General features: G+C 34.7%; 1 protein-coding gene across 1 annotated transcript in view; it reads right to left on the bottom strand.

Moving 5' to 3' along the window:
• LOC109617272 (hypothetical protein) overlaps positions 1-13,612 on the bottom strand; it is a 167,733-nt gene that overhangs the window by 52,936 nt on the left and 101,185 nt on the right. The gene's annotated exons all lie outside the window — the stretch shown is intronic.

Here is a 13,612-nt window from a genome sequence, read left to right on the forward strand (position 1 = left end):
CATAATTAAATAAAATTAATGTTCATACAATACCATGGTTACTAATTTTTTCCCAAAACTGGATCAGTTACTTCTACCTTGAATGAGGATGAAACACCTAAAAAGTAAACAAAATATCAATGTCAGTCATAAACATTAATGCATCGTTTGCTTTATTAGTTCAAATTTATTACACTGTTAACTACATGTAAACTTTGAATAACATATCAGTATTCAATGGAAATCCTATTATTTTTTATTCTCGGTATTTGAAAACATCATTTAACAAGTTGACAAAATTTGAAAAACTACAAATGATTTGTTTTCAGATATATTCCATATTATCAGATCAAAACACATGTGAAACATAAATTTTACATTAGGCCACAACATAGTATTCATTCAGGAAATGCTTAAAATGCGGAAAAATGTTATTTTACAACCATGCAATTTTTCAGTTTACAACAGTTTATAAATATAGGTCCACAGGGTATATAAAAATAATTGTTAAAGTCTACTATTTGGAGAATTTATCTTTTAATGCATTAAAAACAATGTTTTCCTGTACAACGATATATATTTGTGCATGTGTAAGTAAAATTATGTAATTGTCTTTTCATTTCTAGAATTAACTCTGTCATTCGACAATTTGACCATGATGCTGTTGTTTACTCAAGTATGCCTACTCATATTACCAACAACCCCTCTCTCTTTCTCTATTACCTGAATTCCTTTGTAGGAACATGCAAGCCAAATTTAAGCTTCGCAATAGAAACTTGTGGGTCCCAGGTATGATTCCACGCCAGATATTTCCTCCAGCAGATATTTTCTTTAGATCTTTCTCCATCCTCAACAACGTCTGCCTGTAAAATATATTATGAAAAAGTTCATTGATGTAAACTTTGTAAAGAGGAAATTCAAGACTTTCAGAAGTACATGTCAGAGAGAGAGAAAGAAAAAGAGAGAGAGAGAGAGAGAGAGAAATACTTCACATAGAAAGCCTCCCCCACTCCCTCTCATTATTTTTCTGCGTAACGTGTTCTCTCTCTCGATCCTCTCTCTTCTGTCAAAATATCACTAAGTTGACAATGATACAAGGTATGTGTAATTCGTGCTGAGCTTGCCACAACGGTAGCACCAATCGCAACTTCTCGGGCCTTTCCGGCAGGCCCGGAAAATCACCTCGAATGTATTATCTAGGCGTCCATGACAACCCCCCTTTTTATAAAACTTGATATAGACACAACACATTTTACGATCTGTTTAGATGTAAGCTAGACTTCATTTAAGTAAATGATATACCCTTAAATATAACACAGAAGCGACTTATATGGCTGTCTAGCCGATACTTATTTTAATAGGAAGCGCCTCCATTGTGTATAAAATTCTAACATCCGGTAATGTTAATACATTCGAGGTGCTTTTCCGAGCCTGCCGGAAAGGCCCGAGAAGTTGCGATTGCGGTAGCACCTTAAAACTGACACTGTTTTATTTAGAGGAAATTCGAGACAAACCGTTCTTTGGGCACTCAGACATTGGCATAATAAATTAGAAAAATACACAGCATTGTACATTAAGTAGAATTTGTAACCCTGAACAAGCCTATCATATTTCATTTCTTACACGATGAACAATTCCCATCCAAATGAACATCCCTCAGATTCTTTCTATCGTCTGTTCACACGTCACGATGACGTTTCGTTGTTTTAGTCGGCATCAAACAATTTCGTTCCCGAGTCATTTCGGCCCCGAATGTATTACTTGAATTTAATTAAGTTAATCTTTATTTCAGTTATAAATTCGTTCGAACATAACATTAAAACATTTTTGCAGTAACAGGCCTGAATTTCAAGTTATGTCAAATTGCATTTAAATATATGTGTAACAGTGTTTGTGTAATAAACAATTTCAATATATTCTTAATCTAAACAGATCTTTTTAACGGCTACTTCTAGTCTATAAAACATTTTTGCCTAGTAGAAAGTCGATATATTTCTTTTTAGTGACTTGTTTTAAAATTTCGTCAGTTTACATGGTTTAGAGCTCAATATAATTAACAGGATGTCTGATCCCGACATTAGATCTGACTGACACCGGAAATTGTATTTCAACAGCAAAAACATAGCACGGTGGGCACTTGTTGAACTGAAGTCAAGCTCAGAATGTCATAGATCAATATATTCGGTACCTGCACAAAATAAAGTAATAAAAACCGCTTGGTGTGTCATATATAGGACCGACGATATACAAAATAAGAATTCAATGCTAAAAAATAATTGATTTTCAAGCGAGCGATCGAGAAATGTGCATTTAATAAATTTGGAATTTGTTTTGAGAGGGGGAGGTGTTCTTGTGTTCGTTTTTGTTTTTGGTTTTTTTACTCCCCACTGTCGGGGGGGGGGGGGGGGGTGATTCGCATGAATAATCAACATTAAATGTAGATGTACATGCATGCACAAACAATGATTCTCAACTACATTTAATGTAGATTATTAGGATGAGACAGTCTATTTCTATTAGGACCAGATCACAGATCTAATTCTAATTCTAATTATGCACCATTGAAAGGGACTTGGACACGATTTGAGATCAACAATTTTTTTTTTTTTTTTAGGTATAAAATGGTTTACTGGTACATTTTAAATGATTGACCAATATATGGAATGTTAAAGTCAAGTTACAAGCGAGATACAGAGGTAAGAATTGAGTGTAATGTTAACAAAGCTCGAGTCTTATAGTTGTTTACAAAAATGTAATGTAGAGAATTACCATTTTTTAGAAAAAATGACATGTCAAAAACAATTTTAACTAATTAAATATCTTCATACATACTTTTATCAACAAAAGAAAGATACATTTGATTGAAACTTACACCAATACAACACATGTGTAAAAATGACAATATTCGAGCTTTGTTTACAAAACAAAGAAATATGAACTCTGTGTATTGCTTATATCTTAATATTTGACTTAAAAATTTTTAATATCATTAAAAACTTCTATATTTATCACTATAAACATTGAAAATGGAAAAATAAAATTTGTAAATTTTAAGTCAAATCGTGTCCAAGTCCCTTTAAAGACCTAGAATCCTCTAACTCATGACTTTGAGCTGTGGGGGTTCTTTATCGTGCCATTTAAACAATGACATTCCCGGAACTTCCTATAAATGGCCACCGAGGAAAACATAAATTGTGGTAGTAGTGTATCAGCCCTGATATAGCTGTTGTGGTAGTAGTGTATCAATCCTGACATAACTTTTTGGTAGTAGTGTATCAGCCACAATATAGCTGTTGTGGTAGTAGAGTATCAGCTCTGATATAGCTGTTTTGGTGGTAGTGTATCAGCCCTGTTTAAACTGTTGTGGTAGTAGTGTATCAATCCTGACATAGCTTTTTGGTAGTAGTGTATCATCCCTGATATAGCTGTTGTGATAGTAGTGTATCAGCCCTGATATAGCTGTTGTGGTAGTAGTGTACCAGCCACGATATAGCTGTTGTGGTAGTAGAGTATCACCCCTGATATAGCTGTTGTGGTAGTAGTGTTTCAGCCCTGATAGAGCTGTTGTGGTAGGAGTGTATAAGCCCTGATATATAGCTGTTGTGGTAGCAGTGTATCATCCCTGATATAGTTGTTGTGGTAGTAGTGTATCATCCCTGATATAGCTGTTGTAGTAGTAGTGTATCAGCCCTGATATAGTTGTTGTGGTAGTAGAGTATCAGCCCTGCTATAGCTGTTGTGGTTGTAGTGTATCAGCCATAATATAGCTGTTGTGGTAGTAGAGTATCACCCCTGATATAGCTGTTGTGGTAGTAGTGTACCAGCCACGATATAGTTGTTGTATTTGTAGTGTATCACCCCTGATATAGCTGTTGTGGTAGTAGTGTACACCCCTGATATAGCTGATAAGGTTGTAGTGTTACAGCCCTGATATACCTGTTGTGGTAGTAGAGTATCAGCCCTGATATTGCTGTTGTGGTAGTAGTGTATCACCCCTGATATAGCTGTTGAACTCTGTGTATTGCTTATATCTTAATATTTGACTTAAAAATTTTTAATATCATTAAAAACTTCTATATTTATCACTATAAACATTGAAAATGGAAAAATAAAATTTGTAAATTTTAAGTCAAATCGTGTCCAAGTCCCTTTAAAGACCTAGAATCCTCTAACTCATGACTTTGAGCTGTGGGGGTTCTTTATCGTGCCATTTAAACAATGACATTCCCGGAACTTCCTATAAATGGCCACCGAGGAAAACATAAATTGTGGTAGTAGTGTATCAGCCCTGATATAGCTATTGTGGGAGTAGTGTATCAGCCATGATATATCTGTTGTGGTGGTAGTGTATCACCCCTGATATAGCTGTTGTAGTTGTAGTGTAACAGCCCTGGTATATCTGTTGTGGTAGTAGTGTATCAGCCCCGATATAGCTGTTGTGGGAGTAAAGTGTATCAGCCCTGATATAGCTGTTGTGGAAGTAGAGTATAAGCCATGATATAGCTGTTGTGTTAGTTGTGTATCAGCTTTGATAAAGCTGTTGTGGTAGTAGTGTTTCAGCCCTGATATAGCTGTTGTGGAAGTAAAGTGTATCAGCCCTGATATAGTTGTTGTGGTAATAGTGTATCAGCCCTGATATAGCTGTTTTCACTGGTAGAGGGCTTACGTGTATAAAGAGCGCCAAAATGTGATGCGCGTATCGAACAAAGGGGGGTAACCCATGTTATAATACTTGCACCAGAATTACGTTTACACCTTTGAAAATTTGGAGAGGTGTGAGATGATGTCTGCAAACTAGAAACGAATTTTCTCTTAGCAAAATAAATTGTAACATTAATTCAAAACCCACATGCAAATACCACTGAATAATTACTGGAAAATGAACGAAGAATGACTATATTTGCAAGATTTTTTTAAATTTAATTACAGTATAGATTTGGCATTTATTTTTCCGCGGGAGGGGGGAGTGAGAGATATTTATGTTTGCTAGACTGGAATAAAAGCCATATTTTCAGTAATTTTACAATGTAAATTTAAGTAACTGAATTATTCAGAGGGGCTGAGGGTCCGTAACACATCCCCCTGCTAGATCCGCGCAAGACACGAAATGCGCCAATTTGTTTCTAATTGAATGCACGATTTTAGTTTTGATGGCAATAACTTCCCAGGGGATGCTCAGAACGAAGTTACATGTATCAAGAACGCCGAATGACTATACTCTGTCCCATTTGTCTGCTTTCACCACATTTTACCTCTGTTTGCTTAATATTTGGGTAAATATCCATATTTTCTGTTTTGAAACGCCCCTTTACAACTTCAGGTTTCAAGACACAACGAGAATTATAGATTTTACGGATATTTTGCATTGCTACGTGTAACGGCATGAAAACTACCCGAATCATTAAATTGAAACACTCTACGAGGTGTCCAAAGTACTTCCAAATGAAGAAAATATGTAAATATGTAATTTTTTTCATTTTTAATATCCGTGAAAAATGTTAATTTTTCCGGGTACAAATGAAATAGACTGAATTGTTAATGAAGAAATCTTGCTTTTTTTAGACTGTACAACTTCAGCTTAAAATATATCAGTAATATAAATGCACTGTGTTTAGATTACATACAGTGCTGCTATCCTGAAAGTTGACAAGGATAGGATAGGAAAGGATGCAGGATGCACGATACATGATAGAAATATAAAAGTTAAGTTCTATCCTATCCTATCCTATCCTATCCTGCATCCTGTAGCCAATCAGATTCGAGTATAAATTTCAGAGTTATTTTGCAAAACGAAAATTGGCTGAACAATGTATTTTCAATGTCAATTTAATACGTTTTACAAGTTAAACCATTTAAGAATAATTATTATATCAAGAATGCGGTGCATAACATTGATGCACGCTAAAATGTCGGCGCTACATCTTTGTCAATTCGTACGCAAGAAGGAGTTACTGCGAGAATTCGATGCAACATATGACAACGTCAGTAATAGATTTCTGTATTTACTTCATTTAAAGTCTGTAAAGTAATAAAAGCTTGAATTTATAAACGACCAACTCGGTATTTTAAAAGATAAACATGTATACAAGAAACAGACATTGCTTCACGTTTCATATAATTCTTCGATGCCCAATAACAGGGACGCATATTTCTGTCCGATATTATCCTGAACATTTCGCATTAATAAATGTTAGCTAGCTATAAATGCTTAAGAATTTATACATTAAAAATAATTCAGAGTGATTTAACTATAAATGATATAAATTTCCCAAAGGAATTATTCATCTCCAGATCGTGTTTATACATTTATCGCCGAACGGATCGCTCGAATAATGATAATTACGCTCAGTAATAAGTGATAAGAAAATAATTTGATAAAAAATATGTGACTCAACAGTTCCTCAATAAGTTCCTCGAAGTTATTTATCTGTTTTTTGTGCATAAATATAATAAAATCAAAAATCGAATCGCTTACCTGTTTGTTTATGTTATTGTCTCCATCCCGCGTACGATTTAATTTTACCGTAGCACAGGTAAGTAAGTTATCCCGCTCGAAGAATATTCGGTTTTAAGATTTAATTATTCATTTTTAGTACTACATTAATTGATAAAATCATTTAATTCTTAAATTTCGATTCATTTAACTTGCATTCCTATATTTTGAAGGTATGGGATAGGATAGGATAGGATAGAGCTTATATGCAGGATAGGATGCAGGATACAGGATATAGGATAGGATAGGATAGTTTTGTCAACTTTCACGATAGCAGCACTGTAGTTAAGTTTGATGTATTTTTTTAGACCATTTGACAGAAACCTGGTATATTTATTTATGTTCAACATAATGTGTTGACAACTCAACGATATTTATACCATTTTGCGATCCCAGGAGAGCTATAAATTAAAATGAGATATTTTATATGTTCCAGGGTAGCGTCCCTTGATGTCTGATGTAGAGTAACATCAATGAATATACATGTGTAAGTTGTTTATGAGCATGTTGACTGCAATGGCAGAAGGGAGATTACTCATATTATCAACCTCTTCAGCAGGATAGCCAACATATATAATTGAATTATATTCTTATATTATGTTTTTTTAAAAAATAAACATCACTGTATATATGAGCATGTTGACTGCAATGGCAAAAGGGAGATTACTCAAATTATCATCCTCTTCAGCAGGGTACATGTATACACCAAACCTTCATTTTAGATTGCCAAAATGTATAATTAAACTATCATCTTATAAACACGTCCTTTTGTGAAGTCTGGATGTTTGTAGCCATTTTTAGACTGTACCGACCTCCTTTGTAAGAAGAGCTTTGTATAAACATATATAGGAAAATGATAACATTTAAGGTATATCACTCCTCATGTTTTGATTTCATTGCGCAGATGATCATTACATTTAAAATGAATATGGCTTTATTATTTGATCATCAAAGAAAGATCGTTATTTCATATTTACACAACATTTATAAAGACAATCTTTTTGAATTTAAGATACAGACACGATTTTTGGGGAACATTATTTTTCGTGCAGAGGGTATTTTAGACAAAAATAACAGAAACAAGCAATTTTATGATATTTCATTCATTATTCACATTTTTAACATTTGATAAATTTATGACATGTTCTATAGGTTCTGTGTGACACGTACAAAATTAAATTTTGAGAGAGTGATATAAGTTTAGCATAAAGTTATGCAGATATATAGGAGATTTATGATTTTTTAAAGCCAAATTTTGCGAGAACTTTACCTTTGAAGCCATATATCTAAAATTCGACATGACTGACCCCATTGTTTTATTATGTCAAAATGATACTGCATACATATCTCAGCAATCTGGATGAATCTTATAAAATTCTTGATATTCAATTTTTTTTCAAATCAAATTGTAACTATTATAGAAATTGTCTATTTTAAGTGCAAAAACGTTACACGAACATTTATGCAGCTTCGTACAATTTTTCGTAATTCCTCTGTTCAGTGTGATCATTATTCATAATTAAAAACAATATTTAGAAAAATAGGTTTGCTTAATCAAAAATACTGGCAAAAAATCCGTGTCAGGTTGAAATTGCATTTTAGGTACAAAAAGCTCAACTTAAATCGGCCATTACTTAGAGGTATGAACACTGACCTCCCATTATCTTTGTATTTTTTTGAAGTATGCTTCGTCTACAGATTTCAATGATATACTTCTCAATAATTATTGATACTAGAAGATTTAGGAGTTGGATACCTTAAACGCTAAACTTGATTTCTCTTTACTAAACAATATTTTATAGCTTAACACATCATATCTAAAAATTTATTGTAAATCTGATAAATTTGTTGATCACCCAGTCTCCTTAAAACAAACCTACCTCTACCTCTCTCTCTCTCTCTCTCTCTCTCTCTCTCTCTTTTTTTCTCTCCTTTTATAGAGATATTGTTTTGTATATCTTTTTTTAAAACAGCGGCATCCTTAGATCCTGTGATAGTGGATGGACGCCTTAGCGTCCTGTAACCGAGGGTTACAATTACCAGGGTAATGTCTGTCATCATTATCACTCTTCTAAAGTATTTAAAAACCAATGAAGTGTTTAGATTAAAATAGTGCACAACAAATTCCAGTATATATTATCGATTTCTGAATTTAATAAAGTACATTTAAAGTCTGTAAAACTGTTAATAAAGGTATGCATGTACTCTTTAATGATATTTACACCAGAACATTTAATGCACATATTCTCTCTCTCTCTCTCTCTCTCTCTCTCTCTCTCTCTCTCTCTCTCTCTCTCTCTCGTTGTCTCTCTCTCTCTCTCCTTGCCTCTCTTTTTCTAGTTTTCTGTCTGTCTGTCCGTCTGTCTGTCTCTGTCTCTGTCTGTCTCTGTCTCTCTCTCTCTCTGTCTCTCTCTCTCTCTCTTTCTCTCTCTCTCACATTTCACATTTACTACCTCCCCTTTTTAAAAAAAGATGATGATATTGAACGAGAAAACATCACATTTATGAAATAAGTATTCCATTTTGTTTCTTGACATTATGATTAAAATACAGTGTATCAAATGGCATATACATCTCATAGACTGCTGCCTATTATTTTATCTAAACCTGATTTTCCATGAAGCAGAAGTCTTCAGTCTATGATAGACAAACAGGGATCACAATACGAAAGATCAACAATTTTTGTCAACAAATAACTAGGTCCGTTTCCTCCCTTTGCTAACAAACACTTAACGCTACTTCAATATGCCCAAATCCCACTCAGTGAATATAATAGACATCTTTTATTCATGGTTCATATCTGGAAACATTAAGTTCTAAAGTCTGTAATTTATTCAGATAAATAAAATAATAAATAACTTACCTGAATGTGCCCTTAAGGTTGGAATGTTTAAATGCCCGTCCGCCAACATAATACCTGCAGTCAGGTGTACCCCAATTTATGCAGAATTTGTCAGGCTGACATCTTACACCCGACAATAGAAGTGTCACCTGATTGGTTGGTTTGCTATAAAGTCTGTTCAAGCAATGAAATATTCTACTATATTTTTTAGAAACGCATGTTTGCCATAAAAATGATAAGTTGAATTTTTTCAGCAGTAATATATTAAATGAAATAAAGAGAGCTCTAAAAAAGATACCAAACTGTTCACATTAACCCTATAATTTGTGGTCATTAATAAATACATAAGATCAAGAATATGAAACCCAGGCGACGACTAGTAACACGTCACACTATAGCCATGTTTAAGGACGAATCAACACGTCACACTATAGCCATGTGTAAGGACGAATCAACACGTCACACTATAGCCATGTGTAAGGACGAATCAACACGTCACACTATAGCCATGTGTAAGGACAAATCAACACGTCACACTATAGCCATGTGTAAGGACGAATCAACACGTCACACTATAGCCATGTGTAAGGACAAATCAACACGTCACACTATAGCCATGTGTAAGGACGAATCAACACGTCACACTATAGCCATGTGTAAGGACGAATCAACACGTCACACTATAGCCATGTGTAAGGACGAATCAACACGTCACACTATAGCCATGTGTAAGGACGAATCAACACGTCACACTATAGCCATGTGTAAGGACGAATCAACACGTCATACTATAGCCATATGTAAGGACGAATCAACACGTCACACTATAGCCATGTGTAAGGACGAATCAACACGTCACACTATAGCCATGTGCAAGGACGAATCAACACGTCACACTATAGCCATGTGTAAGGACGAATCAACACGTCACACTATAGCCATGTGTAAGGACGAATCAACACGTCATACTATAGCCATATGTAAGGACGAATCAACACGTCACACTATAGCCATGTGTAAGGACGAATCAACACGTCACACTATAGCCATGTGTAAGGACGAATCAACACGTCACACTATAGCCATGTGTAAGGACAAATCAACACGTCACACTATAGCCATGTGTAAGGACGAATCAACACGTCATACTATAGCCATGTGTAAGGACGAATCAACACGTCACACTATAGCCATGTGTAAGGACGAATCAACACGTTACACTATAGCCATGTGTAAGAACAAATCAACACGTCACACTATAGCCATGTGTAAGGACGAATCAACACGTCATACTATAGCCATGTGTAAGGACGAATCAACACGTCATACTATAGACATGTGTAAGGACGAATCAACACGTCACACTATAGCCATGTGAAAGGACGAATCAACGCGTCACACTATAGCCATGTGAAAGGACGAATCAACACGTCCCACTATAGCCATGTGTAAGGACGAATCAACACGTCACACTATAGCCATGTGTAAGGACGAATCAACACTGTGCCCATTTTACCTTTGTACTTAGGTTTTTAATATTAAGATAATCTATTGACAAAAAACTTTATGTGATAATAATATGCTGTTGATTTCAGACCAAAGTTTATATGTCTAGGTACTTATCCATAGATTTTGTGTAACAAATATTCACTTACACTGAGAAAAAAACCACACCAACAATACAATGGCATTTTACTTTTATACCATTGCTCATAAGAAAAAAACCCCATCAACGAATTACCTTACAAGGTATATGAAAAACAAAATATTTTTAAGTATTTCCAATTATACGTGTCAAGTTATCACTCAAAAACACACTCTCTTCTCTCTCTCTCTCTCTCTCTATCTCTCTCTCTCTCTCTCTCTCTTGGCCGGTGTAACGATGAATTTTGACCCGGGTTGAAAATTGACCCGGGGGTGAATAAAGACCCTAATCCGTTGAAAATTGACCCGCATCGTGGAATTTTGATCATGAAACCGGTTCAAAATTCAACAGCAATGAAGCACAAAATAACGAATCAATATTATAACTTGAGTTTATTTAATTAAAAATTATCAGTTTATACATATTTATTCTTTATATTAATATATTGCAACGGGGGGAATATATTGCAACGGGGGGGGGGGGGGGGGGGTGGTTAAAAATGAGACTTTATAATTGAATATTTTTTAATTTACACATTATCCCTTTAAATATGTAATAACTATTTTATTCATAATAGACTTTTCGCGTTTAATTGCTGTTTTGTGTGATATCGGTATATTTCTTTAAAAATATATGTTTTTTAAGAATATTTGTATATGTCACAGGAATAATTATTTTAGTTAATTAGTATTAATATTTGCGTTCACTTATTTCAACATTTCATGTTTTCATTTCCCATTGTTTATTTGTTTACATTCACACCGCTTCATTCATTCATACAATCATTCATAGTATGATAGTAGTACGAGAGGTCACGTGGGTACGTTTGGCGGGTGGATTAGTGAATGAATGAGTGTGTTAGACTGGTTTTTCGGGTTTAATTGAGTGAGTCACAGGGCGAAAAACCATCTTTAAGTAAGTCCTTAAAGGTGGCTTAAAGGTGACTTAAAGGAGCTTAAAGGCTATACAACCTTTAAGCCGCCTTTAAGTCACCTTTAAGCAAGTGCTTATAGGTCCTTAATGTCCAAACTTCTTTAAGCCACCTTTCAGCCACCTTTAAGCATCTTTAAGTGGCATTTACGCTCTCTTTACACTGCCTTTACACTGTCTTTAAGTGGCCTTTAAGTCAATATTGATCAAGCTGAACAATAAAAACATATATTAAATGCAAAAGCTCTTTTATAGAGATGGGAGGGGGTCATCCGAGTGATAATTATATAATTTCCAAGGAAGGGGGGGGGTGTTCCAGGCGGTTTTAATCGTCGCTCCATTAAACGCAGATCGCTATCATCAGCACCGCTCCGATGGACACAGATTGCCGTTATAAAATTCTTTATAATTTTTTTTTGGGGGGGGGGGTTTCAAAATTATTGTAGGGATGAGCACAGTCTCTGTATCTTAATATGTGCATAAAACTAATTAAAGTATGTTTGTTTTCTATTATAAATTAATCAGTGAAAAAAAATTCTCTCTCTCTTTCTCTCTCTCTCTCTCTCTCTCTCTTTCTCTCTCTCTCTCTCTCTCTCTCTCTCTCTCTCTCTCTCTCTCTCTCTCTCTCTCTCTCTCTCTCCTCTCTCTCTCTCTCTCTCTCTCTCTCTCTCTCTCTCTCTCTCTCTCTCAGTTCATCCGGTTATTAAACAAAATAAAGATAATGAACCAAAAATGCATGATTTAATTTGTTAATCGGTTTAAGGTTTGTATTTTTTTTTTCAATTTTCATTATTTCTAACTCTAGATCTGCTAGATACATGTTAAAGATGAAAAGACTCTCAACTGCCTTTGTTATATCGGGCAGGATATTACTGCTTTGTTTGTCTAGACATAGTTTTGTTCGTTTGTGTATATCTAATTAGAGTCTATTGTTTGTCCAACTTAAGAAATCCCCTGGAACTAACACAGAATATACAAGATATACACAACAGTTGTGTCGTGTGCCCAGGTGCATGTTTGTGTATATCTAATTAAAGTCTATTGTTTGTCCAACTTAGAAAACCCCTGGAACTAACACAGAATATACAAGATATACACAACAGGTGTGTCGTGTGCCCAGGTGCACGTCAGGGTTTCTAAAGGCGTTGAATCTTAGTATGTACGAGTATACGATAAGTCGAGTGAATAAAAGTTAATTTACATTTGTAATTCATTTTCAAAGTATTATTTCCTAGCTCTGGGTTTCAAAGATGTTACGTCTACAAATTAACGATACATGTATGTAAGAGGAAAATCTTGAGGCTCATTGATTAATGTACCGGTGATCATAAATAGGGGTTGATTATTTAAATATATGTATAAGGGTAAATATGTCAAATATACCCGGCCGGGCACATCATACAATTGTATGTACAAGTCATTTGCAATTGCCAAATGCAGTAAATACGTCACCGGTAATTGGTAATTTTGTTTGTTATAGAATTGATAGTTTATAAATCATGTACATACAATTACATGTAAATATTTAAACATATTGGAACGGCGCCGCAATCATGAAAACCGGGAAATTGCGGGAAATTGAACAAATACCCTAATAGTGCAGAGGATGTGTGGTGATGCTAGTGATCTAAGGGTCCCGGGTTCAATTCTCGCCGTGGCCGGGTTTTTTTTGTGGTTTTTTTTTTTTCATTTTTCTTTCTCGAACAAAAACCGTTTTAATACC

The sequence above is a fragment of the Magallana gigas genome, chromosome 10 (genome assembly GCF_963853765.1).
Source record: "Magallana gigas chromosome 10, xbMagGiga1.1, whole genome shotgun sequence".
NCBI lineage: Eukaryota > Metazoa > Mollusca > Bivalvia > Ostreida > Ostreidae > Magallana > Magallana gigas.